This window comes from Neomonachus schauinslandi, chromosome 8, assembly GCF_002201575.2.
Source record: "Neomonachus schauinslandi chromosome 8, ASM220157v2, whole genome shotgun sequence".
Classification (NCBI taxonomy): Eukaryota; Metazoa; Chordata; class Mammalia; order Carnivora; family Phocidae; genus Neomonachus; species Neomonachus schauinslandi.
In genome coordinates this window covers 78,752,150-78,765,177 of record NC_058410.1, presented here as the reverse complement: position 1 = coordinate 78,765,177, position 13,028 = coordinate 78,752,150, and the positions used below count along the sequence as shown (strand labels likewise).

At 35.3% G+C, this 13,028-nt stretch overlaps 1 non-coding gene across 1 annotated transcript; it reads left to right on the top strand.

Moving 5' to 3' along the window:
- Window positions 1-7,020: 7,020 nt before the first annotated feature.
- LOC123325605 lies at window positions 7,021-7,127 on the top strand. The gene has a single exon (XR_006540540.1). It is a non-coding gene; the product is annotated as a U6 spliceosomal RNA (small nuclear RNA).
- Window positions 7,128-13,028: the final 5,901 nt, after the last annotated feature.

Sequence of the window (13,028 nt, the reverse complement as noted above, 5' to 3'; positions counted from 1 at the left end):
AGCCAGAAATCTAAAGACTTCTCTCTTATTCTTTTCCTTATTTTCCCAATTCTGCTCTACCAAAAGCAAAATAAACTTAACATTATACCTTGGTTTCCTCTTAGACTATTGTTTTTGAATCTAGATGAATTTAAATGAACGTCGGTTATGTATCCAAGAGGGGCTCTTATTCAAAGGAGGGAAAAGCTATTGCTGCAATTGCACTTTCGTGCTTAACTTGCAGATCCAAGTAATTGCTGTTTGTAATAACTACAGAAAAGCCTATTATCTTGATTACAGCTGTTAGTAAGTGAAAATATATTTACCTTAACAAACAGGAGTTTCACAAGTCTTAAATTTCAGAGAGTAATATCAAATTATCCATTTACTAATTAGCATTTGAAAAGCTATTGCATTTGCTTGCTACTGACAAATATTTAGTTATACAAATATATAGTTATTACATATATAAAAAGAAAATATTTAAATATATCTAAATTTCTGTATGCATAGTTGTCTCTATATTTAATTTAGAATTTATGACTCCAACATAGACTCACAAAAATATTCATGCATCTATTGATTGTCACTGGAGGTTATAGTATAATATAGAGAGATAGACAAATGCACCAAAGAAACTAAAAATACATCAGAAAACAAAAAGTGCTATGAAGAAAATTAAAATGAAGTCATATGAGAACAGCTGGATGGTTAATTTAGCTGCGTGGAAAACAGAACTTAACCTAACCTCACTGAGGAATGTAGAAGGATGTGACTAATCAAATGCCGAGATACACGTCAAAGGCAACCATAGAAGGTACTGCTAAAGAATTACATAAAACAGAACATCAGGATAGCTTATAATGTACACTAACAGTGTAAATACTAACACGAATTGAATATCTACCAACTGTTTACTAAAAGTAGGATAATGTATAACAACTGTTGTAGTTAATGGAAATAATGTACAACAACAGATCTTTTCCATATAAAAAGAGCTAAAAATCCATTACTGCTTTGTAGCCACTTGCTGGCTCTCTCTACACACTCAGTGTTATTTTTGCACAACAAAATCAGTTAATTATTTATGAATTGGCATGTTCCTTGAGTCTTGATTTCTTCCTTTCTTTCTTTATTCCCCCTCTCAACAGGAGGTTAAAGAAGGTCTCTCTGAAGAGGTGACATTTAATATGATATCTGAAAATCATGCAGATGATAGCCAAAAATCAGAAGATCATTTCAGAGAGAGAAAGAGAAGCCAGTTGAAAGCAATTACTTTGAAAAATAATAACCGTCACCAACTAAATGATATCTCCTTTATCTTTGACTTTCGACTGCAGTATTTTGTATATTTAGTGTTGAAGGAGAATAATTCATGCTGATGAAAGTAAGGCATTCTTTTTTTTTTTCCCACAGCAGTCCATACAACTTACTCATAAGGAAAGCTCTCCTTACTTAACTCTGGGTTTTAGAGTCAAACAGATTGTCACACCACATAATGATCTCCCTCTTTGGTTCTGATTAAGTTAATCTTTCTTAAGTAACCATGCACAGTGAAATAAAATACATATAATAAAAGCTTAAATAATTAGAAATTGAATTTAAACAGGGTTGGGTCATTTGGTGACATTTGCACATGACAATTTCAGGCCAATCTTTTCGTCTTCAAGGTCTCATTCCTTCCATTTATAATTTATCTCTATTGTTTGGAAAAGAGCTACTTCTAAAATGTCTTATCAAAATCTCTGACAGTTTTTTTTTTCCCTCAGATTGGTAAACAATGTAACCTCCATTGGAAATTAACATGAATTAGGTGATTTCCAACAAAACAATGAATATTCTGATCTGTTCTGAGTGCTCACAGTGCTTATTAATACCAAAAGATTGCTCTGGCTAGGAGATAATGTCATGATTCACATACCTTAGGTAAAGATGGAATCTGAAAAAGCTGAATTCCCATTCTCTAGATGACTCAGACATATGCCTTTGAGTCATTTATATAATGTGGAACATTTTGTCTATGAAATCTTGTGTTTAAGGGGAGTTATGAAAAAAATTAAAAAATAAAATAAAGGGGAGTTATGTACCTATTTGAAAAGCATGGCCAGCTCATACAAAATCTACCAAACTATGTTACATTTAATCAAAATTATTCACATGTTAATTTTTAATATTTGGAAGCCAGTCTTTATCTAAGATTCTGGCTATTATTTATGGAGTAATTCAATTTGAAACATATCCACTCTGGCCATATTTTGGGGGAAAACATGAAACTTCATTATGTTATAGTTCCAGCAACACTACTCTTAAATATATTTCATGGGTTTATACAGAACTACTCACAACAACATGAAAAGCATAAAAAGAAATTGAAGTATTACTTTATAAACTATGCTGAATGTGAAAGAAAAATCTCCCTCTCTTTTCAGTATAATGAATTTAAACTTTTTTAGAAGTATTCCAAATTTTAAAAATAAGTTTAAAAAATAAAATAAATTTCAGGTTTCAATTGATGTCTTTTATACATAGCTGTATTGTAGAACTTATAACTATATCTATATGTTATTTGCCATTAAACTGTGAGCTCTTCAAATTCAGGGATCAATTTTACATCTCTTCATATCCTCATAGTGCAGCACAAGGCTTTGCCCAATATGTTCAATAAATGTATATTGAATGAATAAGTCAATTAATGAGTGGTCTCTGTGAGCAAAAGCTCCCAGTGCTTGTCACATCCGAGAGTAATCCCACAATAGGCAAGACAAGAATGTCTGAGAATCAGGACTCTAAAATGTGTCCATTATGATGGGTAAAATGCACAGACATGTTTATCAAAAGTTCTCAAAGAAAGCTAATCATAGGGATAGGGTAACTGGGTGATGGGCATTAAGGAAGGTATGTGATGTAATGAGTACTGGGTGATACATGCAACTGATGAATCACTGAACTCTACCTCTGAAACTAATAATATACTATATGTTAATTAATTGAATTTAAATAAAATTTAAAAAATAAAATAAAATAAAAAGCTAAAATCACCTTATGAGCTTAATTTTTTAAATATCAGGAGATTATGATTCAGTAGATCTGATATGGGATCACAGATTGGTATTATCAAGTTTAATAGCCAAAGTTCCATGTGGTATGAGTACAGGGCCTCTTAGCATGAACAGCTCCTCAAGATGCCTCATTTCCAGATAATCTACCATTAGAGGTAGTCGTCTCTTTGAAATTCAAAGTTTAAGTCTAAGGAAAGGATGCATATTAAATCATTAAAAACAATATGTGCTAAAGATATAGAGATAGATATAGGTAGGTGGTAGATAGATGATAGATAGATGATAGATAGATAGATAGATAGATGATAGATTCTAGAGCTTTGTTCTGTAAGGCAATTAAGTTACTTGGAAAGAGTTTGATCTTCTTGAGACTTGCCTTTAAAGTTTTTTAAGGTGGGTGCAGAGCCGTATTTAGTCTAGGATTAATTTTTCCTCACTACTTAGGCAACGTTCTCCTGAATATTCCACCCTATGCACCACGAGGTACAAAGTTTTCTAGTCTGGCTGGTGGGAACAAAATCTCTTCCCAGCTTTTTGTGATCTCTGTATATTGCTCCTTTTGGGTAGTTCTTTCCCCAGCCTCAGATAGTTTTCTCACATGCTGAAGACTTGTTGGATGCTATCTGTGAATCACTAGAGCTCTCTTCTCTGCAATGCTCTCAACTCTCCAGTATTTGCACCTAAGAATTCTAGTTACCCTGGGCTTCCCTTAACTTCCATCTTTGTCTCATCAACTCGAAAAGACAGTTGGACTCCACCTGGTTCTCCACCTCTGCACAGCAGCCTGGAAACCATATCCAGGAAGAAAGCTGGGGTGATTGTAGCATTTGCCACATCTGTTTCCCTTCTTTTGGGAACCACTGTCCTTCCTTACCTGATAGCCAACTGTTGTTTCATATATTTCATTTAGCTCTTTAGTTCTTTCAGTTCTTTTGGTTCTTTAAATATTGGTCCTTGTTGCTGCATCTTGGCTAGATACAGGAGTTTGTGATTTTTTTTTCAATATTCTACTTTGACAAAGTGGTGGGGGACAGTATCAGAGGTTTCCATTTGGCCTTACTTAATATGATGGCTTGACCACCACCAAACCCAGGTGGACTCAGTGTAAGGTTTTCTTCAACTGCCAAATATGTCAATCCCAGTTAAACATTCAGGTATGGGGTAATGACCAGAGTGAGGCCACAGACCCAAAGGACCCACTGTAGACTAGATATTGTTAAGGACCTATTCATTGCCCAGCCCCCCTTACCTTGTCACCTCCCTTAAAAGGGAGTCATGGTGACACTTCAGGTCTCCTGTGTTCAACAGCCCTAGAAATGTCTGTGTATTCTCCTTTCCTCACCATATAATCACCTGAGTAAATAACTGTATGAACCTTTTGGGAAGAACTGGGGGAATCATTATAGTATATACTTCATAATGTTGCAGGGTTCTACCTCCCAGAGACTGAACCACCTCTACAGTCAAGGGGTACTGGGTCTAAATATTGTTTTTCACCTAGAAACATTGCAAGACCAGGTAATTTTATTGAGCTGACCACTCTCAGCCTCCTATTCAACCATTCTTGCTTTCTTTCATTTACTTAATTTTTATTTATTTATTTTTGACCAATAAAAATTGTACATATTGAGGGTGTTAAAAAACTTAACACGAATTACTTTAGTAGACCATTTTACATTAGAGAGCTCAGGAAAACTGGTGGGGTGACAAAAGGGCTGCAAAGGAAACCCAAAGAGAAGATAAAAAGAAAGCACAAACAAATGTAGACAAGAAAACAATGTACCAGAATCCAGGATGTCCCTCAATTTTTTTCTCTGTCATGTTTAAACTGAATAATGATAATCTAAAGAGAACAGAATGACCAAACCAGTGGAGATTCCTGATTTGCTCTATCATACCATACTAAAATATTAATTCATGCATCAGGTACTATCTACATATTGACCAAAGCATAGTAGAGGGAAAGGGAAGCTGTAAATTTGACAATGTTTCATCATAAGGACCTGAATTTCATTCACAATGCTCAGTTAGAGAAGAATGCCATCTCAAAGCTACATCAGTCACACTAAGGAAGAAGCTAAGGTTCATTCAGACTGAGAAGATAAATGAAGAAGAAAGAATGATAAATGCTGCTTTATTAGGATTCTCTTTAAGATTCATTTCTTCTTCATCAGTGATTCACTGTTTTCTCTCCTGATTCTTAGGTCATCTCAATAAGCATTTGAAGAACTTTTGCTCAGTAATAAAGGAAAATAATGCCTGAAACCACTTCTCTTAAATCATTGTTGACACTTGAAATTGTACCAAAGCAATTTTTGTTAGCCTCCCTACTTCAAAAAGAAGCTATTCCATACTGAACACGTGATGATATCACAAGGGGCACTTTAAATTTTGTGTACCTGTTTCCCATTCCTTTTCTGCAAACTGATAATAAAAATATATTCTACTTAATAATTGTTTTTATACTCACAGGGGGAAAGCAACTTAGAGAATACCCAATTCAGTCCCTCTATTTTGCAGATAAGTAATGTAAATTCATGAAAAATGAAATTTTGCAGGTAAATAATGAAGTTGAAATCATAAAATGAATTGTCCGAAGCCACGTACCAAGTTGGGGGCAGAGTGAAGGTGATATTAATGGTAAAGCAACACTCAATTCAAGATCCTTTCTTATCTCTAGAATTAAATTTATACAGTTTAAACCATTTACTGCATACTAATAACTGCAAAGCAATCCTGAGAACAGTCATATTTTAATATAGCAGTGAGGCAAGTGATTGCATTCAGTCAAGGTAATGGCTTTTGTTTTTTACTAAATGATGATAAGACTTGCATGTTAGAAAATAGAAGAGCTGGGCGCCTGGGTGGCTCAGTTGTTAAGCATCTGCCTTCGGCTCAGGTCATGATCCCAGGGTCCTGGGATCGAGTCCCACATCGGGCTCTCTGCTTGGCAGGAAGCCTGCTTCTCCCTCTCCCACTCCCCCTGCTTGTGTTCCTGCTCTCACTATCTCTTTCTCTGTCAAATAAATAAATAAAATCTTTAAAAAAAAAAAAAAGAAAGAAAATAGAAGAGTTGTTCAAAAATATGTTTATCAAATTAATTACCAGTATACATACGGCATAAGAGTTTTGGTTGTGGTATATTTTTAGTTTGAATGGCAATTGTCTAAGCTGTGTTTTGGTGTACTTTTATTTTCAAAGGCCCCATTTTTAAAAAATTATGATAGAACTTAGTTTTTTCTATTGAAAAATTATTTAGTGAGAAGTACTGATTCCAAGGTTTTGAGTGAATGCCGATGTCTTGATTATCAACTCATCAAATGTCAACCTATTAGTTTTAGCCATAAAGTTCTTCAGATTTCATCTGACAGCTTACTGAAATTTTTATCACAGTTTATAATAGATGTTATGACAATCCACTTGATCTATTACAGAATATCCATGGGCTGGGTAATAGTCACAAATTTAGGTAAAGGCTATAGACATTTGAGAGATTTGGCATCATTCATTTAAAGATATGCTAATGCTCTTACCATGAAGGAAGCTGCACTTTATGAAATTATGAAATGATTTCCCATGAGCTGTGCTAGCTCATCTGCTCTAAGTAGAAGCAGCTCCTATGGTACGTCTTACAGTTTTCTTTTAGTCTTATGTCAGTGTTCCCAATTGTATAAGCCATGAAGCCCATTACATTCCTTCTAAGATCTCAAGATCAAGGCAGGTATAGAAAGAATCTGGAAGGATTCTTTTTTTTTCCAAAATGGTAAATTCCTGGGTTTTTAAAAATAATTCTAAAAGTAATGCATTAATGTTTGTTATATGAGGTGAATTTAACCTCATGTAGGATTTAACCCAGCTATAGCCTGTTTGCAAGGAGAACTCAAAGGATAAGTTACACCTCAGAGTTGTCCCAAAAGAGGCAAGGGATCTGGAGTAAAATGAGAGCTTTAATAAACACATAAAATTAAAGATAACAAATTACATGCTCACTTCAGCAATACATACACTAAAATTGGAACAATACATAGAAAATTAGCACGGCCCCTGTACAAGGATGACACACAAATAAAGATAATGAAGTATGGCCTTCATAAGTCTTTTCACCCACACCTATATCCTTTGGAGTTTCAGATGGACTGCTTGTCCATACTTTTCAGATAGATGAGCCTAGCCAGTAGAAGCCCTGGAAACTGGTATAATTTCAAGTCAGCCATCAGGCAGTCAGATGAATTCCTGGGCAAATGATCCATTATTGCCTGGGACTTGTTAGCTTTGGAACAACCCTAAAACCGGTGGCACTCTCCTATCTAAAGAGGGAGTTTAAGGCCCCATTTCCTTCATCACTTAGTGTCAAGGCCAAGATAGAGATGGTCCTCAGTGCTAGTAGAAAGGTTTTAGAGATGTTAAAAGTTCTTCTTTGTGAACAGCCTACATTTGAGATTCCTCTCATGGTCTTTTCTTTAGGATTGCTTAATGTTCTTATTTTCTAGTTTCTCTGCTCCCATGCATCTGGGGCAATAGGATGAGTTAGAGATTTCTACAACCAAGGACCAAGACTCCCACTTTTAGAAGACTAAACAGGGATCAAGATGAGAAAAGAGGATATGAAGTGAATGCCTTAGGCTGATTATCCTAGGCTTCATGGCATAGTATCCATAGGAATGATATTAAGAAAAGGCAATGAAGTTAAACTACTCTTTCAAGAAATTGTTAGAGAAATAAGGGCTGGAGATGAGACAGGTAAATTAAAATGTAGAAGATCAAAGTATAGAAGTGTTCTACTCTGCTTTGTTTCTAGAGTAAAGATTACTCAAAAGAGTTAATTTGCTGAGAGGGAAAAATTAGTAAGAACAGACAGTTGGAAGATGGAAAATCAGGAGAGCATAATTGATGAACAACTTCCTAGAAGAGCCTATGTGGGAACAGACCAAAAGTACAGGTAAAGCAGTCAACCTTAAAATGGAAGAATCTTTCTTCTTCCAAGACTGGGGATAAAAAGGGATATTAAGGGGCACCTGTGTGGCCCAGTTGGTTGAGCGTCCGACTCTTGATTTTGGCTCAGGTCATGATCTCAGGGTTGTGAGAATAAGCCCCACTTTGGGCTCCATACTGGATGTGGAGCCTGCTTGGAATTCTCTCCTTCCCTCTCTCTGTCTTAAAAAAAGGTGGGAAATTAAATAGAAAAGTTGTGAGGCTGAAAAAGATAAGTATACACAAATTTCTCAGTAAAATAAGAATTAAGTTTATCTGCTATATGTGAGATAGGTATTGAGGACTTAACAAATATGGAAAAATTTACATGTATTTGCTCTAAGGGAGGTAATAGAGAACAGTCAAGGGACTGAATTAACAGTTTACTAAGCAATAGCAAGAACTTAGATAGGGCTAGAGAGCTTGAATTTTTAATGCATTTACTCAACATAATTTTGTGACCAAGTGTTGGATCCTAAGAAGGAGAACTGATGAAGTGATTGACTGGTTGCCAGACTTTCAGGGGCTAAATCCTAGCTCTGCCTCACTAACTGTGGGACTGGGGTAAATAGAATTGTTTTTGAGAATCCATAAGTGAATACGTGTAAAGTATTTAGGTCAGGGTCTCCAATATAGTATTCACTTTATGAATTATAGCTATCATTATGTTCCAGAGTTTACCATTGTAGAAGTAGCATAACCCCAAATGGTGAAGCATAACTCAGAATGATGAGGTATAATTTCAGATGATGTATGGTTTTGCTGATGGAGAGGCATCACTGAGAATAGATGGCTTTATGTCATCAGAGAGCTGAAGTTCAGTGAAGGTAAAAGTCAATGGATTTACGGAAATAATTTATATTCTATCTTCTGGAACTCTACTATCAGTAAATAGAGATGACAGAGGATACACTAATGTTAATAAATGGAGGAGTATTTAGGTGGAAAAAATCTAAATTAAATTACTTTTTCCTTTTCAGATTATTCTTACATTTGCGTTCCTCAAAACCTCAGCATTATATATGTCTACCTGTCAAAAGACACATGAAATTAGTTCAGAATGAAAACTTTCGCATTTCTGAGTTGTCCTACACCAATACTGGAATGCCCTCTTCCATGCTTCTACCAAGATTTCAGAGAGCTCTGAGCAAGTCCACTTGCAAGATCATGAAGCTCTCATTTAAAATGAGATGTGAGTTTGACATGCTTCTTAATAAAATGTTATGAGAATTTAATTCCAATTATGGGTTAAGATATATCTTGGATGCACCTCACAAAATTAAAACGGAATTGATATGCTAATTAGATTCAGCAAGTCAGCATAGCACCATCTATATCTACGGGCATACTAAATATCATTTCATGAGCAGAATGACAAGAGAATCACTTCCAATCCAAACCTCATATGACTTCAATGTGATTTTATCCAGTTGATTGTGTAATGTCCCTTTATGTTTATTCTTCCAACTAATAGTTACCTAGTGTTTATCATGTATACAACATATGCTAGTTGCTACCAGGAATAAGTGATAAAAATTGGGGCAAAACTTCCTACCTTGGAACATACATCTATGTTAGGGACAGACAAGTATATATACTAATACTAGAATACAGGCCAGAATGTGTAAGTGGAAATACTAAAGAAGGAGCAATTGATTCCACAGGGAAGGCTCACAGAAGTGACATAAACTCAAACATTCATGGCATAGAGACACTCCAGGCTAATTACCAACATGAGAATAAAAGATGTAAGGGTGTAACTTGGGGAACATTTGTATGAGTCAGCATGTGTCTTTGCAAACTATCAGCCTATTCAACACTGTGTCAAATTCACAAATTTTAAAACACTTCTTAAAAGGTACTGCCATCTCTGGCCCCACCTTTTTAATTTATTTTACTTTATTGTCATTTTATTTATTTCATCATAATAAGTGTACTCTTTAATCCCCATCCTATATTTCCCCCATCCCCCCACCCACCTCCCCTCTGGTAACCATCAGTTTGTTCTCTACAGTTAACAGTCCGTTTCTTGGTTTGCCTTTCTCTCTTTTTTTTCTTTTGCTTATTTATTGTGTTTCTTTTTTGTTTGTTTCAAGTTTTGATTTAAATTCTAGTTAACATATTGCGTAATATTGGTTTCAGGAGTAGAATTTAGTAGTGATTCATCACTGACATACAACACCCAGTGCTCATCACAATAGGGGCCCTCCTTAATACCTATCACCCATTTAACCCATCCCCCACCCAAACTCCCTCCAACAACCCTTGGTTTGTTCTCTGTAGTTAAGAGTCTTGGGGCACCTGAGTGGCTCAGTCACTTAAGCATCTGACTCTTGATTTCAGCTCAGGTCATGACCTCAGGGTCATGAGATTGAACCCTGCATTGAGCTCTGAGCTGGTCATGGAGCCTGCTTAAGATTCTCTCTCTCCTTCCTTCTTCCTCTGCTCCTCCCCCTGTCTTTCTCCAAAAAAAAGGTAGGCATTCTGTTTTATGGTTTGCCTCTCTCTCTTTTTTCCCCTATGTTCACCTGTTTTGTTTCTTAAATTCCACATGAGTGAAATCATATGGTATTTGTCTTTCTCTGACTGACTTATTTCACTAAATATTATACTCTCTAGCTCTATCCATGTTGTTGCAAATGGCAAGATTTCATTCTTTTTTATGGATGAATAATAGTCCATATATATATATATCACCATATATATATATATATCACATCTTCTTTATCCACTCATCTATTGATGGACATTTAGGCTGCTTCATAGTTTGGGTATTCTGAATATTGCTGCAAAAAACATAAGGGTGCATGTATCCATTTGAATTAGTATTTTTGTATTTTGGGGATAAATACTCAGTGGTGCAATTACTGGATCATAGGGTAGTTCTATTTTTAATTTTTTGAGGACCCTCCATACTGTCTTCCAAAGTGGCTGCAACAGTTTTCATTCCCACCAACAGTGCACAGGGGTTTCTTTTTCTTCACATCCTCACTAACACTTGTGGTTTCTTATGTTTTTTTTTATTTTAGCCATTCAGATAGGCATGAGGTGATATCTCATTGTAGTTTTGATTTGCATTTCCCTGATGATGACTGATGCTGAGCATCTTTTCATGTGTTTGTTGGCCATCTGTATTTTTCTTTAGAGAAATATCTGTTCATGTCTTCTGCCCATTCTTTCTTGGATTACCTGGGGGTTTTTTATGTTGAGTTGTGTAAGTTCTCTATATATTTTGGATACTAATCCTTAATCAGATACATCATTTGCAAATATCTTCTTTCATTCAGTAAGTTGCCTTTTAGTTTTCTTGATAGTTTCCTTTGCTATGCTGAAAATTTTTATTTTGATGTAGTCCCAAAAGTTTATTTTTGCTTTTATTTTTCTTGCCTCAAGAGATATATCTAGAAAAATGTTGCCATGGCCAATGTCAAAGATTACTGCCAGTGCTCTCTTCAAAGATTTTGAAGGTTTCCTGTCTCACATTTAGGTCTTTAATCTATTTTTAGTTTATTTTTGTGTACGGTGAAAGAGAGTGGTCCAGTTTCATTCTTTTCCATGTATCTGTCCAGTTTTCCCACACCATTTGTTGAAGAGACTGTCTTTTCTCATTGTATATTCATTCATCCTTTGCTGAAGATAAATTAACCGTATAATTATGGGTTTATTTCTGGGTTTTTGTTCTATTCCATTGATCTATGTGTCTCTTTTTATCCCAGTACCACACTGTTTAATTACTACTGCTTTGCAATATAACTTGAAATCTGGAATTGTGATACCTCCAGCTTTGTTTTTCTTTTTCAAGATTGCTTTGGCTATTTAAGGTCTTCTGTAGATCCACAAAATTTTAGGATTATTTTTTCTGGTTCTGTGAAAAATGCCATTGGTATTTTGATAGGGATTGCACTAAATCTGTAGACTGCTTTGGATAATATAGACATTTTAACAATCCATGAGCAGGGCATGTCTTTCCATTTCTCTTTGTAGGTTTGAGTTTCTTTCATCAGTATTTTATAGTTTTCAGAGTACAGGTCTTTCACCTCCTTGGTTAAGTTTATTCCTAGGTGTTTTACTGGTTTTGGTGCAACTGTAAATGGGATTGCTTTCTTAATTTCACTTTCTGCTGCTTCATTGTCAGTGTATAGGAATGCAACAGATTTTTGTACATTGATTTTTGTATCCTGCAACCTTACTGAATTCATTTATCAGTTCTAGTAGTTTTTAGGGTGCAGTCTTTAGAGTTTTCTATATATAGTATCATGTCATCTGCAAATAGTGAAAGTTTTGCTTCATCCTTACCAATTTGGATGCCTTTTATTCCTTTTTCTTGTCTGATATCTGTGGCTAGGACTTCCAGTACTATGCAGAATAAAAGTTTTGAGAGGGGACATCCTTGTCTTGTTCCTGACCGTAGGGGAAAAATTCTGTTTTTCACCATTGGGTATGATGTTGGCTGGGGGTTTTTCATATAGGGACTTTGTTATGTTGAGGTATAGTCCCTCTAGACCTACTTTGTTGAGGGTTTTTATCATGAGCGGTTGTTGTACTTTGTCAAATGCTTTTTCTACATCTATTGAAATCATCATATGGCTTTTATTAATATGATGTATCATGTTGATTGATTTGCGAATATTGAACCACCCTAGAAACCCAGCAATAAATCCTACTTGATTGTGGTGTATGATTTTTTATGTATTATTGGATTTGGTTTCCTAATATTTTGTTGTGGATTTTTGCATCTATATTCATGAGAGATATTGGCCTGTAATTCTCTTTTATTGTGGTGTCTTTACCTGGTTTTGGTATCAGGGTAATATTGGTCTCATAGAATGAATTTGGAAGTTTTCTTTCCTCTTGTATTTTTTGGACTAGTTTGAGAAGACTGGGTTTTAACTCTTCTTTAAATGTTTGGTAGAAATCACCTGTGAAGCTGTCTAATCCTGGACTTTTGTTTTGGGGGAGTTTTTTGATTACTGATTCAATTTCATTGCTAGAAATTGGTCTGTTCAAATTTTCTATTTC